The following is a 23,412-nucleotide window of genomic DNA, read 5'->3' on the forward strand; positions in this document are numbered from 1 at the left end:
GTGATCAGTCTAGGGAGGAGCCAGCATTTTTGCCCTGGATGTTTGCTATATGCCAGGCCCTGTGCTGGCTCGGCATATAGCCATTTCTAAATCGAAACATGTACCCTTCTCCTGATTACATATAACTGGGTCTCTCAAATAAAATGTATCTCTTGCTAAAACTGGTTTGGCTCAGTGGATAGAGCGTCAGCCTGCAGACTAAAGGGTCCCAGGTTCTATTCTGGTCAAGGACATGTATCTTGGTTGAGGGCACATCCCCAGCAGGGGGTGTGCAGGAGGCAGCTGATGGATATTTCTCTCTCATAGATGTTTCTAACTCTCTATCCCTCTCCCTTCCTCTCTGTAAAAAATCAATAAAATATATAAAAAATAAAATAAAATGTATCTCTTTATGAATGTGATTTTTTCCTTATGCCAATGGTAGCACAAAGTGCCAGGCCTATTCTCGGAGCTCACTGAGTATTTTCTGAACATGTGAAATTTCTCAACCCTTTTCTCCTACACCATGCACATGAGGAACACATTTACACTCCCACATTCCCGTCAATAACAATAACGTGTCTGTGCTTAAGTAGATGTGTAGTGTGCTGTGTTTAACTATGTACTGGGTGGGAGGAAAAGACAAGAGAGGATGTGAGAATTTGACAAACTTGTGCCAGTGTATCTGATTCCCTGGACCTCCAGGTGCAAGGGACTTCTTTATACTTTCTTAGCAGCATCTCAATCTCAGTGAAACCTTCACTGGATTCCAAAACATCTAGTGCATATTTTGGTCATAAGCTTTCCTAAAAACTCAGAAATATACTAGCACTATAATGGCAAATGGTTTTGATTATTATTGTAATTAGTCACTAAGCACTATTGAAAGTACTATGTAACTATTAGTTACCTGCTATTATTTTCCCCGTGCAGTAGACGGAACAACTGAGGCACAGAGTGGTCAGGGAAGGTTGGATATGGGCAGACTTCTCTAGAGTCTGAGCTACCCAACATTTCTCCCTACCCACACCTTTTCAGTTCTATTTTGATCCTCCGTTATGAATCCAATCAGCTTTATGCCTCAGGGATCTGTTCCTCAATTCATAGCAATAGTTCATACACCTTGGATATTCATTGTGCATTTGCTTATATTTTCTCTGATCTGGTTGCATTGCCTATTTGAATGTGTTCTTGGATATTGGATAAGGCAATGTTGGAGGGTAAATCTTACTATGCTCACTCTATCTTAATATTTCTAGTCAGTCTACCATTATCCTGAATGCTAGCACATATGTGTTCAAAATGTAGTGGCTTGTATGTAGTATTTACAAATAATTAAATGGAATCCAGAAGGACAAGAATTAATTTCAAACTTATTCCAGATGAACTTCTGTGTGTTTTTTCCTTAGTGCTCAGTTTTCTACAGCTGAAGACCCAAGGCACTGCCCCATACCATCACCTAAGTCTACCATCAGCATCAGTGAGCCCAGCCAGCCCGGATGATGTGGAGCAGGAGAGATGGGCCCTGGTTGGTCAGGCAAGCATTCAGGAAGCCACTCCTATAAGTCAGTGGTAGGCAAACTCATTCATCAACTGAGCCAAATATCAACACTGCAATGATTGAAATTTCTTTTGAGAGCTATTTTTTTTTAAACTTAAACTTCTCCTAATGCCACTTCTTCAAAATAGACTGGCCCAGGCCATCGTATTTTGTGGAAGATCCACACTCAAAGGGCCAAAGAGCCGCATGTGGCTCACAAGCTGCAGTTTGCAGACCACGGCTCTAGGTGGTTATGATTCAACCACTGACTCTTCACCTCTCACTCTGTTTCCTGAAATCCAGCCAAAATTATACACCATAGAAAGTGGATAATTTTGGAGACTTCTCTCAGGGAAAGCAGAGCCAAGCGCCTTCATCTCTATTCCATATCCCTGCTTCAGTAACAACTGATGTTACTTTTTTTCACTATCACATTTATGTTTCAAAAACAAATTGAAACTCCTTCCCAAGGTTCCCTGTTTCTGAAGACAGTTTAAGTATTTCACTGACTTGTTCCAAAGAAAAGTAATATACTTATTAAAACTTCTTATATATACTTAATAAATTGAATATATTTATTAAAGCTTGTTTAAAACACCCTTAAGAGGATTATATTTTCTGCATGTTTGTTGATAACAATTGGTGCTTGGTTATAAACAAGTATAAATATGACTCCTGAATACTAGGAACAATAAAGTACCAAGTTTGCATCTCCAGGAATTACATCTGTGATACACTACACACATTCACTCCATGTGGTCTTATTCACTTGATATTGTATAGTTTCTACTGGAAGGTAAATTTGCAATTTAAGCAACACACATTAAAACATTTCATATTGTCCAGGAAAAAGTCCTCCACACGTTATAATGATAAGATCAACTCGAATGAGAAGGATGCCGACATAATTTATAAGTTTCTTAGTCAATAACAGAGAGCAAAAATAACCCAACCCATGTGACATTTAGTAACAAAATGTTGCAAAAATACCCAAAAGGCTAGAGGACGAAGCAGCTATATAACCAAGATTGTGAAAGGCCAAATGTGGGACTTTGGGTCTAAATGTTGGACGCCATATGCAAATTTTATAGCTCACTCTTCCTGAGTAAGAAACCCTGAGCATGATTTAAATGTCATAAACATTTTACAAGTCTTCCCAACAGCAGAATTCCTGTGCTGGGAGTTAAAGGGCAAGTGCAAACCCGAGAACATGGTCTACATATGTATGACAGATATAAAAACACACAGAGTGACCTTTACTGACATAGCAGGCTGGCCACTTTTATTCTGAAGAGAAACTGCCAGACGGAATCCACATTTTGCCAGAGTCACTGATATTTAAAATCTGTAGCCCTGAAAATATACTGGTCTCCTTTATCATTATGTAGAAAATCATCCCACGCTGGATGAGTTTTGTCAACTTTCAATTATTCAGAATGTATTTTTCTTTATTTATTTCTAACTCAAACATAATAAAAGACACAGTTTATCCAGATAGAATACATTTTTTCTTTAGTTGGTTTCTAAAGCCCTACATTGATATGGTTAATTTTACAAGCTGATCATGGCCTACACAGCATAATTGCAGAAGTGAGGAGTTTACAATTAATTCTCTGTCCTCAAATGACTTGATCAACTTTGTATTATGTGAGTAAAGGTTCAAGAAAGAGGGGAGAGGAAGGTCATAGTGAGAAGAGGTGGTTCACCATGAGGGAGGGACAAGGTAAAAAGACGAAGTGATGGAAGAACAGCAGATTGAGTTAGGTCCTTAGTTTTGCCTGGAGCCAAATCAAAGAATAAATATCAAATAAGTGCATTCTCATTCCTGCCTTCTTTTCAACTGCAACCCTAAAAGAAGTTTCCCAAATGGTTTATTTATCCACAGGGAGAAGTCTGGCTCTATTCTATATAATAAAAGGCTAATATGCATATCAACAGAATGACCGCCACTATGATGTGCACTGACCACCAGGGAGCAAATGCTCAACACAGGAGCTGCTCCCTAGTGGTTAGTGTGCCAGAAGCCGGGCTCACTCATGGTTGTTGAGCAAGCACTAAGGATGTCCCACCGCCAGCTTAGGCCTGCTCCCCCCCAGAAGAAGTGGGCCTAAGCTGTCAGTAGGACATCCCCCAAGGGTTCCCAGACTGCAAGAGGGTGCAGGCCAGGCTGAGGGACACCTCGAGTGCACAAGTTTTGTGTACTGGGCCTCTAGTAAACTATAATCATAAAAACAAAAGTTGAAACCACGGGGAAAGAATCTGGATCTGTTTTTGTTTTAAGTTCAGATTATGGTCTAGACCAGTTTATTAGCAGTATTAGTTTGATCCACTCAGGAAAATTAAAAGTTGAACAAATCTTCATATGCTAGGATAAATATCCAACCTCTTTGAAACGGCATTCTTGTGTCTTTGAAACGGCATTTTTGTGTTTACTGATGTCATGGAAAGACTACCTTCAAATCTGGAATTGTAGAAAGAGGCAGAAAACACAGAGCAGGGAAATGTGAGCAATGGTCTCCTACCTGCACCATTTCAAGTATCTGTAAATTGTGTTGCATTTGAACGTCTGATGTCTCAAGTGCGCTTGCTGCCTCCCACTAATTCTAAATGACGTGGTCAGCAGGCAGAGGGGAGCTGTGAGGCACTGCTCACAGGCACCACATTCACAAATCTCAGCCACAAAAGAGTGTTTTCTTCCCCGCATTAGATTGAAAGCCCAAAGAATGTGAATCTTAAACACGCCGGATCTTGAGAATTATGCCCTGGCATATCTGTATACTCAAGCTATTTATTTTTGTAAGAAACATTTTACAAGGCTCCTTTTTAATGTCGGAGCCAGTAGCACAAGCTTTATGTACATTGAGAAGATAGGAGCCTATGAGAAGGATCATTCCAGCACACTAAATGAATTAAGTTCATCAGACATGCCCTGAGACCACTGCGGAACCTAATATGTAACATCAGGAGAGTTTATTTTTCCATGTATCCCTCTTCCAATTACTGTATATTTTAGCTCTGCCACTTTATGTAACATTATGTAAAGAATTCTCTATTAAAGTTGTAGCAATAAACTCCAGGGCTCCTGGTCCACTTTGCATGGGATAAACAGCCTACATGTGTTATTCATTTCAAGTGCATTTCATCTGTGGCTGCTGTCACCGGGGCTAGATAACAAATATAACAGCATGGGAAGTGATGTGATGCTGAAGATATTATTAGTGTTATTATTTTATCTGGATTTTTAATCCAGTTTGCAAGAATGTTTTTCATGTTGGGGGGGAAAAAAAAAGGAGACTGTAATCCTATCTCTGGACAATCTGTGTTAATAGCAAACATGGGGGAAATGTAATTCGTCTGCTCTGAGAACTTTGTGGAGGGATTTTTTACAAAGTACTCTGAAAATTAGCTATAATCCACTTGGAAGAAAAGATGTGATTATATGAGGGAAAGGAATGTTCCCAGTGGAGACGGCCACTTGTTGAAGCACAATAATAAAACATGGTGAAATTATATTTCCCTCAACTGTTTAAGAAAAAATATTAGGTATGTGGATTTATCAGAATCCTGATTATTTCGGTGCTGGGCCAACTTTTTATCCCATGCTCTTGCCCCTAATCATGAAGATTTTCAGATCTTATTAGTGTGATAGTCATTTTGTATGTCCTGTTTGCCTGGTTGGCTGACTTTTTTTAAAAAAAATCTCTTCTTTCATCTACTGGATTAGAAGACTGCAAAAGGGGATATCTTATTATAGATTTTATATTTAAAATAATAGTAGGCACCCAGGATACCTGATTCTAAATATATTAACTCATTCTATTTTTCACATTGGACCACACAGCTCTCCTATTTGTTTGTTTTTTCTTATATTATTTTTCCCACCTTGATTGTGCCATATCTGTTGATTCCAAGCATATTCCCTGGATCTATATACTGGAATATCGAAATTGGTAAATAAATGTTGCTAGATTAAAATATTATCTAGTTTTTACTCCTTCAGTGGTATTACCCACCAATGTGAAAAGAATTACAGAAGTCCCATGAATTCTAATTTACATCTAGTTACTATATCTATATAGTAATTATTTAGCTAGTCAAAATTGGTCTATGGTCTAATGTTTAACTATCATCTGAATTATCATAGCATTTGTTTCTTAATATAGCTTAGAATTTATTTACTTAAATGTTAGCTTTAATCAATTATTTATTTAAATCAAAAGAGAGGATGAAGTAGTATCAATGTTGAATTATAGAAATACAGTTTTGGACAGAGCAGGATTGTTTCCCAGATTATACAAGCCATTTTATCTGAAAGGCAGTTTAAACTAAATTAAATGCTCATATAAAGAAATGTCTGGCTATACTAAGTTGCTTCTTATTCATATGATCTACTGTTTCTCAATTCTGCTTAATTGTGTGTTCTTATACATTTATTTTATTTAAGTCCTAGAAATAGCACATACGCTGAGTCAACAGGCAATAAACATGAAAAAAAGTGAAATAAATTGGCTTAATATTCCTGAGTTCATAAAGTAAAAAATATAGTAAATGTAGATAGTGCTTGTCAATTAGAATTTATAAATTCTTATTTATTAGACTTTCTATACCAGAAAGAGAAAAACACCTTTTTCTGGGCATATAATTACCGTATTTTCCGGCGTATAAGACGACCCCCTAATTTTACAGTTAAAACATAGGTTTACGCCTATATTCGCTGTATAAGACTACCCCCCACTTCCGAGGCAACACCAGTTCTTTTTTTAATAGACCACCTCTCTGACTAGCCAATCTGAGCAGGCTTTTTTTTCGTTTCAAAAGTCGTCTTATAGGCCGGAAAATATGGTAGGGAATCAATAGTAATCTATGATTCATGATGATATTACTAGAAGTAATTGTCTACTAAAAAGGTAAAACCTCCAGTTTTAAATAAACATATCTCAAATGTGATTTATAAAGCAAATGCCATTAATTTTTTTTATATCTCTGACTTCGCATTGAATTGTGTCCCTCTAAAGTACTTGGTGTGTACCCCTCACTCAGATGTCGAGAGCTGACTGTTGTAGTTATGCCATAAATATGATACTTTATGAGTTTGACATAATGCATGCAGTAAGCCTTAGGTGTATTGGGACCAAGCTAAGTTCATTATATTTTCACTACCGCACTGTAAAATGCATTCTAGTCCCCGTCCAAGTTATTTATGTCTTAAAATTAGATGCAATCTTTTTAAAGAGTAAGGTGATCTATTGGGGGGGAAAGGACCAGATGTAACATTTTCAGCTTTCATCTGCGAACTCTGTTCTTGGAGCCCAGGGACCACAGCAACACAATTAAGGTTGTATCGACCTGTCCCGTCATTACAGTGTAGACAGATGGACTAGGGCTTTGCAATTACACGTTTATGGGACTTCTGATTTTGGGTGGTTTTCAAGAAAATCTAGAGTTTCAAAAAGGTGTAAAATTGACACTCTCTAGGGTCCTTTAGGCTCTTGTGACAGAGCAGGAAAGGAAATGGAGCTGGAGTTTGCATGTGGAGTTCTAAGCGCTAAAGGGAGATCAAGGCAGGACAGTGAGAACTAAGGGACTAGACCCCTGAAGCAGAGCAAGAGCAGCCCCTTCTGAACCCTGTTTGCAGATGGTGCTCTTGGCGCTGGCTAAAGTGCTTTATGCCCATGCTTTCTTTTTATTCCTCACAAGAAACCCAAGCATGCACTGTAACTCCCATCTTGCAGATGAGAAAACTGAGGCACAGATAAGTTAAATAACTCATTTTATAGCCAAACACAAAACAAAAAAAACTGGCACTCAAATCTAGCTTGATGCCTGAAGATCATCTATTTACCTACTACATGCCACACTCTCCATTTGCCAAATACAGGATTGGATTTAGCCTGTATTTCTGAGATTTAAAGCTGTTTTATTTCTTAATAGATCAGGTTACTGACTCAGCCTGGGTCTGAACATATGTGACAGGTCTCCTCTTCAAAGCTCAGTTTTTATCTTTTTCATTTCACTGGACTGTAGGCAAGTGGGTCCTAACCCAAGTAAATGACAGAGTCCTTCTCCCATTGTGGGCCATGGAGTTTTATTTTTACCCTTCATACATGCAAAAAAAAATTTAAAAAAGTATGAATTTCTTGTCACTTTACAAACAAACAAAAATGATGCATTCGATTTAAAAGAGAGGCTCCTTTGTAACTAAAAGACAAACATTGCTCAGTGGAAGGCAGTGCTATTCTGGTTTCTAGAGAGCTCTGTGGGATCAAGCACCCCTTCTCTTGCCATTGCCATGGTCATCTAGGTCCAGTTCCTTCTCTAGTATTTGCTGCCATGAACGGAATTAAGGAGACTAGGCTATTGGCTGTGTCCAGGAATCAGACCAGTCAGAGTTTGAGTCTTGACTTAATGCTCATAAGCTCCCAGTTTTCAAACAATTAACCTCATTAACCCTTTGTTTCTTTGTTTTTAAACAGACATGGTCATTCTATCATAGTGTCCAACTCTTTCTTTTGGGTCCCAGTTTTCTAGTTGCAACAGAACTGTGGATGGACCCTGCTCTTCTTGAATTGACAATGTAAGTATGTGAAGCAATTGCTACTGGTAAGAAAGAAGTAGGGGCCTCAGGAAATGGCTACAATGAAAGTAATAGGGAAATTCTGGAAATGTTTGAACCCTTGGTTGTTGTTATGAGCAGTTGGGTCTGCAGAGTGCGCTAGGAATCATAAGAGAGAAAATAATTTTCCCTCTACCATTCCAGGTTCTTGGCTAGAATCCAATGTAATAAAAGACAGAGTAACAAGAGACACACAAACAGAAGGTTTTGTCTGTGTGATATTTTTAAGGAATTAAATAACATGTATACTTTCTGTATATATGGGAGATACTCAGGAAAACTGAGTAAATACAATCTCCAGCAAAAGACAAAAGAAGATTCTGTGTAATGGATGTTATACAGATTTAGATCCTTGCTTTCTCTGCTAAGACTTTCTAGAGATCTAGGCATTCTTCTCTTCCTGGTATAGCAAGGGAAACAACCTTAAAAATGAAAATTTCCCTTATAAAACTAGCTATGTCTTACAAAAGGGGAACTTCTACTTGTTTTTCTGAGCTTCTCTCTCTTATTGCTTAAAAATAATAATCCTAATGCCAAAACGGGTTTGGCTCAGTGGATAGAGCATCAGCCTGCAGACTGAAAGGTCCCAGGTTTGATTCCAGTCAAGGGCATGTACCTTGGTTGCGGCACATCCCCAGTAGGGGGTATGCAGGAGGCAGCCGATCAATGTTTCTAACTCTCCATTCCTCTCTGTGAAAAATCAATAAAATATATATTTTAAAAATCATCCTAAAATAATTTTTATGCCAAAGAGGCATATTTTGAGGTGGCCTATTCAGCTCTCCTGAGCTCACAAGGAACATGGATGACAGTTGTAACACTGTGTTTGGCCCTGGGGACCATTTCCATCAGAAGGAGAGATGCCCCAGAGACAAACAGAGGTCTGATGAGGGTGGAGTCCATGCTGAAATAGATCATTTTAGGCTCAAAGGGAACTATTCTGAAGACACACCAGAAATACACTTCACATAACTTTCTTAAAGGAAGCTTTTGAGGTTATACTCTCGACTTACATGGGCATTCTACCAATCAGTCACATGCGCAGTTCCCAACATATTGTACTTTGGTTGAAGGGTGAAGCCTAGCTATCAAACATCTGTATAGTAGAGCTTGCTCTTCAGCAGACCCTATCACCAGTTGCATGAAGTTCTCTCATGAACTTTATTTTGTCATTCACAGAACATCTCCTTCCCTGAGGCTTCTTCTATCAACCTGTCTCTGGAGAATAGCCCAACCGACAATATCCACACTTATTCTAGCATCTCTATTCTCATAACACTCTCTTTGAAGACTATAAAGACTCAAATTCAAATATAAGTATAAATCATTAAATAAATAAGCCCATGTGAATATAAACAGCTATAGAAAAAACAAGACACAATAACACGTATTATTTCCCAAGCCCCCAAACAATTATTAAATTAGATCTAATTTTAGTGATGTGCTAGAAGATGTATGAAGAGAATAACAGTACCCATAGAGAGTTGAGGTGAGTAGTTCTTAACTCTTTATCTTTACATGATGCCTACAATCTAATTGTGTTAGTTACCTCTTGCCACTCAAACAAATTACCACAAACTTCATGGTTTATCTTACAACTCTGGAGGTCAGAATGCTAAAATCAAGATTTGGGCAGGACTGTATTTTTTTCCTGATGTTCCAGAACAGAACCCATTTCCTTGCCCTTTATAGCAACTAGACGTTGTCCACATTCCTTGGTTCTTGGTTCTTGGTTCTTGGTTCTCATCTCCAAAGCTCATTTCTCCCTCTGATTCTGACTTCACATCTCTTTATGTGATTCTCTTGCATTCTTCTTATAAGAACCATCATGAATATATTGAGTCCACCTGGAAAATCCAATATTATCTCATCACAAGTTCCTTAATCATGTTTACAAAGTCCCTTTGCCATGGAAGGTAACATTCACAGGATCTATGGATTAGGGTATGGGCATCTTTGGACAGCCATTATTCAGCCTATCACACTAATCAACTGATATCTATTGAATATTTACAAGTCATTATTTCCTCCACTTAAAAGTATTGAGTATTTCTTACAATGTAAATTATCTGTTAAGCTTTAGTGATACAAAAATGAAGAAGACTTTGTCCCTGCCCATAACAAGAAGGTTATCTAGTCCTTATTAAGCTCTTGATATGTGCTACACACTCTGAGTATTTAATTCTTCTTTTAATCTCACATTAAACTTATGTTGTAGGTGCTATTATTCCCTCCATTGTATAGCTGAAAAACCCAAATCACTAAAAATTAAATAATTTCCTAATGTAACCAGTAGTAAAAGGTAAAATTAGGATTGAAACTAGGGAGCATTCTGCCAGATGGTCCTCTTTACAGTTCAATATTTGCTTCTGGTCCATATAAATCATTCAGACTTTAGCTAAACTTAAGAACAGTTCCGAGTACACAGTAAGTACTCTGTAAATCAAAATGATGGCAATGATGGTGATGATGGTAGTTTTGATAAGGATGACTTGAAGAACACATCGACTACATTTATTAGAAAGAGGTTTGGCTAAGGAAAGTTTGAGCTCTAAAGTTCACTTACTCACTAGCACTGCTGGGATATTACATCCAAATGCAGAAGAGTGAAGTGAATGGAATTTCCAGAAGACAGGGCCTGATGAGGAAGGAGAGTTGCTCACTTGTTAGTTACCATTTTTATCTGAAGTCTTTGCAATCTGCTCCTGGAATGAAAGCATTTGTCCTATGACTTCCCTAATTATCAGCTAATTAAGGAAATGATGGATAACTACTGCTTCTTCCCAGTAGAACAAGGTAGGTGGGCCAGGGCCCTAAGCAAAGGGGTGTGATGGATACACAGCGTGGCATCTGCCTTAGCAGCTTAATCTCTGCTCCCAGCGCAGTAAACACAGCCAATATTTTAAATGGGCCCAAGATTAGATTTACTCTAAATTGTATCCTTTCTAAGATGTCCAAATCTAGAAAATTTTGTATCTCACACATAACCTAAAAATATTGAAGTTCACAAATGAGCATCTCAGTTTATTAGCAGCAACAAAGGGAAATGTCTACAAATTGAAACTCAATCATGATCATTGAATTTCTATTAACTATCTTGGGAGTTATAGTTTTACTAATAGGGATAGGAAGAAAGTCATGTTAGTTGCTATCCTGACAAAATGAAACTCCACAGAAATTAGTCACATTTTATTTACCTTATTTACTTAGTCCATTTTCTCAGCCACCCCCCCCTTCACCACTCTCACCCCAATGGTACTGGATTTCAATTCTGAGTTTTACTTTGAGCATATTATCACACTGACTTTCCTTTTACTACATTAATTTTTATTGGTGAGTTTATTAAAATGGATAATATTTAAAGGTTTGGACAAAGGTATTGAATCAAGCCTAACTCTAACCATTTATAGACCAGACGGTGCTGAAAATCACCTTAACCTATGAAGATTTCAGATCAAATATATGCTTAAAAATCACATGGGTAATCATATGAGAGTTGTGCAAGGTTTATGTCAGAAAGCTCCGAAGCTTGTAACATATAGTTTGAAAACATTGGAGGACACCACCCCAAAAACTTTTCAAGTACATTTGTGCATGGCCACAGCACTACGCCTGGCCACTTCTGCTTCTCTCAGGTGATCCTTGTGCCAGAAATCCATTGGGACTGTCTGGAACTTTCTCTAAGGCACTCTGCAGTCAGAGAACCTTTCTAACTAATCTTCCTTCTTTCCCCCCTTTTTTTCACAGGTGTCAAACCTGCAATGGTCTAAAGGTCTTCTTGACTCCTGAACTCTTTGCCCTTTGTCTTACAGAGGTATTGCCCTCGGTACCTTTCCTATACGTTTCTACCTTGGCTTCTGCTTCCTATAGAACCCAACTGTCAGAGGGCCATGATGTGAAGTACTTGCCTGGCATTTAAAGTCATCATCCTCTAGAGAGTATTCAGACTAATTCCTTAATCTTTCCCATGCTGACTTCAGGCAGACAGACTCCAACATAAGCTGGTGATGCCCCTCTAAATATGCCACATTTACTCACGCCTTGGTTCCTATCCTATTTTCTGTCCCTAGCAATGTTATGCATGTAAGTCCTAAAATCTCAAAATTTAGTTTAAGCCCACTAACTTTGTGAATCCCAAGCAGATTTATGAAATCTCCAGAATTCTATAACATTTAGAGGGGGGAGGGGGGGAACCTCCTAGTTCATCCCTTAAATATTTCAATAGCTTATTTAACTTTAATATTCTTAAGGTCAATTAATAAATTTTTTATATCCCCTTTCTCCTCTGGTCAGCTAGTAGATTTCTGGGTACATAGTACATTCTTAATTCTTTTTGTCATTAATGAATTCAGACCTATGCACCAACAATTGAAATGCTTCAAGAATCATTACACTAGGCTGAAGTCTAACAGTGGCTTCTCTCAGATATAAAAGAAAAGAGCTGGACCTCAGATTTCATAAGGAAGCAGTCATGTTTCTAATTAGATTTCAGACTTGTTAGGAGGTTGTGCTGTGATTCAAAGATAATGAGAAGTCTGGACACCAGGAGCAAGTATAACATTGAAATGGCTTTCTCATATAAATCACATAGGGATATATATATATATATATATATATATATATATATATATATATATATTCATATACCACCTTGACCAAAGTAGTTTTATTAACTGCTCCACTATTGCAAATCACTTCTTTCTGGAGGAAGGGAGAAACAAAAATAGTCGCTGTCTTGTATTTGTTCTAAGTCATGATTTATTTAATGAATCTGAAATGGGATCCTTTTCAGGAAGTAATCTTGACAAACATGCTTATCTCCTTTTGACAGCAACAATAAACTGAGAGTCAAGAAAGCCAGGATCAGAAGAAAAGACATTGGTGAGTAAGGGTGTGTGTGGCTATGCAAGCCTGTGTGTACAAGCTTCTGTCTGAATGAGGCTGGAAGTAGGGTGTATCACCTCTAAAAAAAAAAAAAAATGGAGACCCTTTTGTGAGTCTTAATTGTCTTCTGGAAAGCACATGACTTAACAATACAGCACTTTCGGAACCGGTGGCAAAGAAAACAGTGTTTGAAAACCAGGCCCAGCCAACCTTAAGGAGCCAGCTCCTCCCCGGAGGCTGATGAGACCGAGGTTGGGAAACATGGAGCCCCCAACTCCCTCAAGGAGAAAGAGATCATGGCACAGGAAGAAGAGAAATAAATAGCAGGCCAATACTATAGGTGCTCCATTTTCTGATGTTGGTTGAACTTTCTCTTTTTGATTTGGAAACAATGCACCATGGGAAAACTCTTAATGAAAGAGATAGTCTGCCAACTTCTATAATTGCAATACTGTGCTGGTTCATAAAAATTCAGTATAAATTTCTTTTGAGGGTCATTTTTAAGGCCACCATTTTGCCTGGCAAAGCCAATTCAGTGGCAATAAGGATAAATGGCATTCCCTAACACCCCCCCCCCCTTTTTTTTTTTAATGTGGTCCTTCTGCTTCATGTTTTCAAGACCAGTTAACAATGATCATCTGTTTCACAAATAGAACATTTTACTTTAATGTAAATTTCTATAAAAAATAAGTAACAGAATTACTTTTTAGGATGATCTAATGTAAAGTACCTTAATTTTGGGTTCTCAAAAAAAGATGGAGCTTTTTGAATCTTGATTAGTATCTCTTCCTGGGCTCAATTCATAGCAATAGCACAATAGTATTGGTTCCAGACTCTCCTTTACCTACATAGAGTTCATGAATTCAGGGAGTAGATTCAAGTTAGAATAAGAGAATTTTGGGCACAGCTCTATGATCTCTGCAATGACTGGCATTGTTTATTTTTAAATCATTGTCATGGTTTATAGAAAACATATTGGGGAAGCATAAAGACTTTTCAATTATCTTCACAGAGGAGTTGCAAAGTCAAGTTCGGCAAATAAGAGTCCACACCCCTCTGTTTATAGAAAGCAGAAATAAAACCATTCTTAACATTCATAGGAAGTTTTCTTTGAGTAACTGCTCTGGAGTAACTAACAATACATTAAGCAAAACAGTTTGTCCCTCTTTCTAAAAAAACAAAACAGGCTATGATTGTATTTTTTTTCCTCATTTGTTTTGTTTTACTAAAACTTTTGCTGATTGAAATGATTCCTTTGTTAACCTCCTAAGTCACAGAATTTTGACAATTTGTGCAGGTTCTTAAATTTACAGTGCCACATTAAATTTCTAAGTATTGAAAACCTAAATTTGAGCCAGTATCACCACCCTAGCAGGGGTCCTCAAACTTTTTAAAGTGGGGGCCAGATCACAGTCCCTCAGAGAGCTGGAGGGCCGGACTATATGAACTACTAATTCCTACTGTAACACCTCGGCTGCACTCACTGCCCAAAAAACCTGGAGGGCCGGATCAGACTCCTCTGCGGGCCGCATGTGGCCCGCGGGCCGTAGTTTGAAGACCCCTGCTACAGTTTCAACTAATATTCCAGAATAAAACATTTAATTAGGTATCTGAAAATATGGCAAATAATAAAAAAAAAAGAGTGTCATTTAAAATCACAAATCTTCTTATAAAATATCCTGCTTAGATAATAATTAAGTCAACATAAGAAAAGGTCCAAACCTGTATATAGGAAATGTTTATTAGTTTATATGTGCCAAACTGATGACACATATTGAGGAGAAAAATATCTCAAATGCTCCGGAGAATAACAGTTTTTGCAGTTTCTTTTATGCATTTGAAATTAAGAAAAAATCTTAAGGATGTGGGAGAGCCCAGCTGGTATGGCTTAGTGAGATCATGGCACCTGCCTGGTTTGGGGGCTCTATCTCCAGTGGAGGGTCAATGATTCTCTCTCATCACTGCTATTTTTTTCCCCTCTCTCTCCTTCTCCTTTCTTTTCTGAAATTAATTTAATAAAATATGTATATTTTAAAAAAGGATGTAGGAAGGGATCAAATTAAGGACAATTAACAAGATTATGTACTGTTTCGAGGGTGGTTATGATTTATTTCAGAGGTGTGTTAACCAAGATGCACAAAGACAATGGACAGGACTTGTTGAAGACAAAGATAAATCTTAAGCTAAAAAGTGAATGTGCCTGGGGTGTGACTATTTACCATGACCTGCCCAGTTAAGAATTTATGATTACATCATGCTGTGAGGGTACTTTCCATAGGACTGCTTTTTTTTTACTCCACAAATGCAAAGCAGGATAATGTAAACTATGTGTAATCCTTAAGAAATGTATCCTAGGTGATGATTGTGAAGTAATTCCATTTTCCTCCAGTGGTTAAAAAACGTTTTCTTACATGCTTGACTTTAAAATCAAACAAAAACATCACTGTTAAATGGCATCTCTCCAAACTGGCCTTTTGAGAAATTTAACAAAGGAATTTTATTGAGCAAATGTTATGCCTGTAATAATAATGATGTGACACACATTCACAATGGGGTCAAAACAAAAAGCAATAACATTTTCTAGAACATTTAGCTCTTACAGGTAGGGATAGTTAGCTCCTAGTTTGCAGATTTTTGAGGCAGAAACCAGTATTTGGTGTGTTGCATGTTACCCTAGGGTAGGGGTGTCGAACTCAATCAGAGAAGGGGCCAAAATCTAAAATCCAGCCTAAATCGCGGGCCGAATGGTTTACTGAACAGTCATAAACTGACAATGTCATAAACTGACAGCGGAGTGCAGTGATGACAGCGCGGTGCGGGCCACATTGCAAGGCCTGGCGGGCTGGATTTGGCCCGCGGGCCTTGTGTTTGACACATGTGCCCTAGGGCCATGGTCGGCAAACTGCGGCTCTTGAGCCATATGAGGCTCTTTGGCCCCTTGAGTGTGGCTCTTCCACAAAATACCATGGCCTGGGTTTGTCTGTTTTGAAGAAGTGGCATTAGAAGAAGTTTAAGTTTAAAAAATGTGGCTCTCAAAAGAAATTTCAATCGTTGTACTGATGATATTTGGCTCTGTTGACCAGAGAGTTTGCCGACCACTGCCCTAAGGCCATGGCATCTTTCTGCTCTGGGCAACTTAAACAGTGCATTCCCAGTTCCCAAAGTCTTATCCATAGACTGAGCTACTCAAATAGCACTTTTAGAATTTTGTTATATCTGTCAAAGTAAGCTGAAAATTAGCATTCATAAGAATTACAAGTATTACTATTACTGTATTTCATGTCCTTGAAATATGTAAATTCACTCAGATAACTGGGTAGGACAATTCAACTACTCTATGGTGAGATTCATCTTTTTTTTTTTTTTCCTCCTTAACATTTAAAAAAATATATTTTTATTGATTTTTTACAGAGAGGAAGATAGAGGGATAGAGAGTTAGAAACATCAATGAGAGGGAGACATCGATCAGCTGCCTCCTGCACATCCCTTACTGGGGATGTGCCCACAACCAAGGTACATGCCCTTGACCGGAATCGAACCTGGGACCTTTCTGTCTGCAGACTAACACTCTATCCACTGAGCCAAACCAGTTTTGGCTCCTCCTTAACATTTTTAATGAGAATTTTCAAATATATAGCAATATTGAAAGAATTTTACAGTCTATATCCATATATCCACCATCTAGATTTTTGCCATTAATAGTTTATGATACTTGCTGTATCACATACCTATCTATCCATCCCATCGTCCATCCATTAACAATCTTATTTTTTTAATCTTTATTGTTGATATTATTACAGATGTCTATCTTCCTCCCCCATAGCCTTCTCCACCCAGTTCCCACCCCACCCCAGGCCCTTGACACCCTATTGTCTGTGTGCATAGGTACTGAATATATGCATATAAGATCTTTGTCTAATCTCTTCCTGCACCCTGCAAACCCCTTTCCCTCTGAGAATTGTCAGTCTGCTCCATTTCCATCCCCCTGATACTATTCCGTTCACCAGTTTATTCTATTCATCAGATTTTTTATTCATTTGATTTTTAGATTCACTTTTTGATTATAGATATGTATTTGTTGTCATTTTGTTGCTCATACTTTTTTAACCTTTTTTTTCTTCTTCCTCTTCTTAAATAATACCCTTCAGCATTTCATATAATATTGGTTTGATGATAATGAGTTTCTTTAGCTTTTTCTTGTCTGTAAAAATTTTTATCTGACCTTCAATTCTAAATCATAGCTTTGCTGGGTAGAGTATTCTTGTTTGTTGGTTCTTGCTGTTCATCATGTTGAATATTTCTTGCCACTTCCTTCGGGCCTGCATGGTTTCTGTTGAGAAATCAGCTAACAGTTGTATGGGTACCCCTTGTAGGTAACTGTTTTTTTCTTGCTGCTTTTAAGATTCTCTCTTTGTCTTTTTCCCTTGGCATTTCAATTATGGTGTGTTTTAGGGTGGTCCTCTTTGGATTCCTCTTGTTTGGGGTTCTCTGCACTTCCTGAACTTGAAAGTCTGCTTTTTCACCAAGTAGGAGAAATTTTCTGTCATTATTTCATCAAATAGGTTTTCAATATCTTGTTCTCTCTGCTTCTGGCACTCCCATAATTTGGATATTGGTACACTTGAAGTTGTTCCAGAGGTTCCTTACACTATCTTCATATTTTTGGATATTTTTTTTTTTGCTCTTCTAGTGGGGTGTTTTTTGCTTCCTTATATTTCAAATCATTGACTTGATTCTTGGGATCCTATTGTTGAATCTCTGTGTATTATTCTTTATTTCAGTCAGTGTATGCTTCCCTAATCACCTGAGGTGGAAACTCTTGGTATACCCTTTTGTGGGCTGTGTGCACAGTCTTGTGGTAGTTGAGCCTTGATTGCTGTTGGTATCACTGGGAGGAATTGACCTCCAGACCAGTTGGCTATGGGGACCAGCTACAACTACAGTGAGAGAGCTACTGTGCAGGAGACACCCTTATGGAGCAAGACTTGTTTTAGTGCTCACTGAGTTTGCCCCTTGAGTGTGTTGCTTATGGATGTGAAGAGTTATAATCTGGTGTGGCCTCATACTGACCACTGGGTACACTACACTGGCTCTTGAATCTCCAAGGAGAAGTAACGTCAACCACTGCCACCCTGCAGGTATGGCGGAGTCTCTCTTTTCCTCATCCAGCATGGAAAGGGAATGATCTGGTTATTCAAGTAGAGTGGCTGGGGATTGAGAAATAAAAAATAAAAAGATACAAGACACAAAAATTAAAGGAAAAAGCTGGGGCCAGGTGGGACCACCATCCTCTTCTGAAGGAGAGACAGGGACCCAGCACCTAAGCAGCATATTTATTTTTATTCCCCAAATACCAGGAGGTTTCACCAAAACTCAAGATAAAGAGCTTGGGTGGGCCAGAGTCTTATTCATTCCCAGTGCAGGACTGCATTTACATATCAAAACCCACCCCAAGACACCTGGGCAAAGGTAAGAGTCAATACTGAGAACACAACTGCCTTTTTGGTAAGATGTAAATTCAAGACCAAGCTCTGCCTGAGGCCTTAGGTTCAGCTGACAATTATTAAGAAAGAATGCCCATGTGCCTTCCCAGGGGGTCGTCTGCATGCAGGAGTTATAGAGAGATCTGCAGATTCTTCCTCTTTGTATTGGGTTTGGAAGTACCCAGAGGAAGCCCAGCTGTAAAGCAAGGCAGGCTGGTGTTGGTGCCAGCCTTGGGTCTTTTATTAATAGCTTTGGGACTCCCTTACCCATTTGCAGCTTGTTTGACAGGTTTTAGGCTGAGAAAGGGCAGGCCATTCATATGCACAACTTGGGTGAGGTTGTAAATTGGGTGGGGTGGGGTCTCATGGAATCTTAAGGGCAGAGTGAACAGAAATGTCTACCAGTTAGCCCTGCACCTGGAAGGTCCTAGCATAGGAACAATGACTGCTGCGAGCACCTCCCTCTTGAAGAAAACCACCCCAAGTTCCTGCCCCGATGCCAGATAGTCCAGTTTCTCCCTGTATCTGTCTGGGTCCCCTAGAGCCTTGCCTGTCACTGGAGCTCAGAGCAAGCAGAAGCTTATAAATTCAGTTCACAATGCTGGCCTTTTAAGAGAAGAAGCTGGGTCTCTAGCAGCCTGTGTGTCACTCAGCCCCAATCCCCACTTGTTTTTATAGTCCATAGTTCTTACTGCCCAGATGGACTTCTTTCCCCATCTTTGGAACCCTGGGCTGGGAATCTGGTGTGGGGCTGGGACTCCTTGCTCCTCCAGGCAGCCTCCTGAAAGGCAATTTTCCTCTGGACTAAAAAAGCTACACACCCAGGTGCTAGACCAGTCCATTCCGCGCCACTGCACCTTCTATCAATTTCAATGCTATTTTTTCTTTACATCTCTAGTCGTAGTACTTCCACTCAGCCAGCTTTCCGAGGATTCTAGATGATAATTGTTCTGTGTTTTAGTTGTAATTTTAATATGGTTGTGGGAGGCAGCAAGTATAGGCGTTAACCCATGCCACCATCTTGGTTTTTGAGATTCACCCTTTAATCCTTTCTAAATGATTTGCCAACCTGGCATTGATCTTTCTAGTTTAATAGATGTAATTGACTTATTAAAGATAAATATGTGCCTCCAATATGACTGTCTAGTCACCTCCTTGCCCTGGGGGGAAGGCTAGGAGATGAGAATAGTCTGTGTAGGGAGAATGGGGAGAAAAAAGTCATCTCCCAATGGTCCTTAAAATTCAGTGTTAATCTGAATCACCCAAGGGTGCTTAAGAATGCCAAATCTAGGATCTGACATCCAATACTTCTGGTTCTGAAGTTCAAGGGTAAGGTGAGGTTTAGGAATCTCAGTATGAAACAAGGACTTTGGGTAACTCTGAGCCCCAGGGGTCTGAGGGCCATCCCCTAAGGATTTTAGCTATATGTAAATGAAGGCTTTGAACTCTTCTGTAACCCAACTTACTTTTAAAAATGGCCTTTGAGTTAGACCCTGTAACGTGATTATCCTGTTCTTGAAGACAGTGGGTAGTTGACTCATCTCCCGTCCCATGGGCACTAATTGGCATTTATGCTGAGCCCAGTCACTTCCACGGCATACACGCTTAATGATAGCACAGCCCTGTGGTTATAAGCTTCATAAATGGAAATATACACAACAGTGGTGGCCTTTTATTTATATACTCATTTCAAAGAGAAGTCAGAGCAGTGAGCTGTGTGCAGTCTGTTTACTAAACAGAGTTGAAGCAAGGGGAGCAGACAGAGACCTTTTCAGCTTAATGTCTACCAGATGATTTAAAAGTTTCCAGTTAGCTTCCTGCTCACAGCCTAGCCAGCAGCCCTGTAATACCTGTAAAATAATTAGGGTACAGCATGGGCTTAATTTATTCCAAACATTGCAAGATTTCCACATTAGCAATAATGGCTTGCTTATAGTGGAACCCTAGAGGCCACATAAAATAATTGGAGGCTCAAACGTTGTAGGTGAAAAGGAGTGTTCAAAAAAATTTGCTCAGACCCGTTTGTGGTGGGCTCCACCAAAAAAGATTGTGGCTCAATGTTCACATTGTTCTCTCCAGACAGTACTAATTTGTTTCCAATTAAAAGAAAATGGATTGCAAATGACTTCACAGAGCAGGCTGGTCAAAGGAATAAGGCCCAGCTTATAATGTTGCCTCCAGAGCCACGCTTTTCCTGCAGGGCACGCATCGGAATGGCATTGAGCAGAGTAGCTGTGTCTGCAGAGAGGCACTGGAATGACTCTGGAGCTGAGATTTACGGCGCTGTGTAAACTAATTATTATTCTTCATTTAGGTAGTTTGCAGAAGCTTGAAAGCCTTTGTGGAGAGCAGAGATTAATAAACTTGCATCGCAATTCATTTTGAGCAACTGTTAATGATTACCCTCATTTTTAATAGCGAGAAGCTTATCCCCACCACCACCCTTGTCATGCGAAGGTAATTGTTTCCTTATGATCCTCATCTCATTGATATCTGGACCAGGAGCTGAGGCAGGCATCTGAAGAAGGAAGGGAGAAAGGAAGTGTTTTCAGTAAAATGATAAAAGATACTGAATTCTTGTGACTCCCCCCTACTCCCTCCAAACGCTTAGAAGTAAAAGTTAGGAAATGCTTCTTATTTCTGTGCTTGCATTAAATTCCAGAAAGCAGCAGAAATGCGAATGTTACAATAAGGAAAGGCAAAAATGCTCTTGTAATTAAAACAACAACAACAACAAAACCCATGAAGACATACAAAAGTTTAACTTACCTCCCTTCTCTTCGCCTCCCTACACAGCTAGGAGGAAATGGGACTTGGGCAATTGCTAATTAGAAGCACAGAATTCCTATACACATTCTCTAGAGAGAATCTGAGTCTCCAAGGCATGCTTGTGTCTGTGTGGACTTAATTAGGCCAATGCTTAAGAACTACTGGTCAAAGTAATGTCTTTGAAATAAGAAGTAAATTGTTTCTAATAAGAAGAGTCCATTAAACTGGGCTAAATACTGGCATGCAATGACCTCGGATAGCTGAGCTCTGAAGGCTGTGCATTAGGCAAAAGAAACAAATTCCAGCTCAAACTTGTTTAAACAAAACAAAAGAGATTGTTGGAACAGAAGGGATTATTGGGAGGGGGAGGGAACTTGACTTGTCTAAACTGTAATGTGTAAAGATTGAGGGGAAGAGTTTGCCGCCCCAAAATATGCTTTTTATAATATTGACTATTTCAAGCTGGATATATATGAAAAACCTTTGACCCCCCCCATTGCCTAAAATAATTTAAATAGAAGACCTATTATCATAGATCTCTATAATTTAATATGAACTAAATGTTGTAGACAGGGAAGAGCTTAGCAAGGAACATATCCCAAGCTCTGTTTATTAGTACTATGGATTAAAGATCCCAATTTAGTGAGGTCTCATATTTGCATGCAGGTTTTTATCCAGAAGAGAGGCAAACATTTTTTGTCTGGTGAACAGTAATATAAAAGTTATTAGGTTACTGGTTGGTTTATTGTTTGTAGGAAAATAAATACTGTTGTATCTAGTCCAAGAACCTTATCCTAACTTTCCTTTATCAAGGTGACTATAAATACCCACACATTTTCTTTAATCTGATCTTAACCTATTTTTGGTTCCCTCATGGACTAAATAATTAAATAAAATCATTGACAAGGCTTCATGGTTAATTTCACACTTGTGTGGGAGTCATGATTTCACCTCTTGGACAATTATACTGTTCAAAAACAAACCAATGCACATTGGGTTTTCCTGAATAAAAATTGATTCAAACTGGGCAGCATCTTATCTAGCAGATAGAAAGGAGCTCCAAGGAGCTGTACAAAATGAGACTTTTATAGACAGAGAAGAGAAAATACAAAGATGATATCTAGACAAAGGTGATTTGTTTATTGCAAGAATACTTGCCTTTCTGTGATGTCAGGGGTCTGTCAGACAGATGACCTGCCTCTGCTGGAAGAACTGAAATTATAATTCAATTAAATCTTGGTTTGGGGACATGGGACTTAGCATAAGCAATTCCATTTGAGACCTGTTGTGCTCTTTTTAATAATACTTTAGCAATAACTAAAAATGCATACATAATATAGTCATGAGTATAGCATAAGCTAATCTTAGGGTGCACATAATTTTTTAATTAGTTTCTTACTAAAATTTTCTTAAATAAGGAAAACAGGCTTTTTTTCTTGAGAAAAAATCTTTCTTTTTGAAAAAGTAGGCTTTATACTATTGTCCAACAATCTCAGATTTTATTTTTGTGTGTGTGTGGGCCTATGAGGTCATTGAATGTATTATCCCCTGCCCAGGGCTCAAATGCAATTGTGAGTTAGCTTCCTCATTTTTTTTTCAGGTCTCTGCTCAAATGCCATCTTGTGGGAAAGGACTTACTGACTTTTCAATCTATAGTAAGGTCTTCTTCATCCCTTAACCAAATTTACTTTTCTTCACAGCACTGTTGTTTGACATATATCTATTTGTTTTTGTCTCTTTTTCTCTGTTAGACTATACACTTTATGAGACCAGGGACATTACATATAATGTCCCTAGAGAGAGTCATGCTGCATTTTCTATCCTGAGAGCTTTTATCTGAGGTCTCTGTGGAGGATCTATATAGAATAATCACCAGCTTTCCCAATGTGTCTCCTCAGGGTCATTGTCTCCATTGATTGACAGGTGCTAGGAGAGAAGGTCATTAGCCCTCACAAGGGATCCTAAAATCAGCCATGATGTCACTCTACCTGGTTTTGCTGCTGTTCTGGGCCTGGAGCTGAAAAAAAACAACAGATGAGGTCTGGATGTCATCTTCAGGAGTTGATGCTTAAGAGAGTGGTTGTGCAAGGGTTTGCAGTTTTGCCCATCTCTAGGCATTTGGGGCGCTCTACTTGGTGACCTCT

This window comes from Pipistrellus hanaki (assembly GCF_964339955.1).
Source record: "Pipistrellus hanaki genome assembly, chromosome: 1".
NCBI lineage: Eukaryota > Metazoa > Chordata > Mammalia > Chiroptera > Vespertilionidae > Pipistrellus > Pipistrellus hanaki.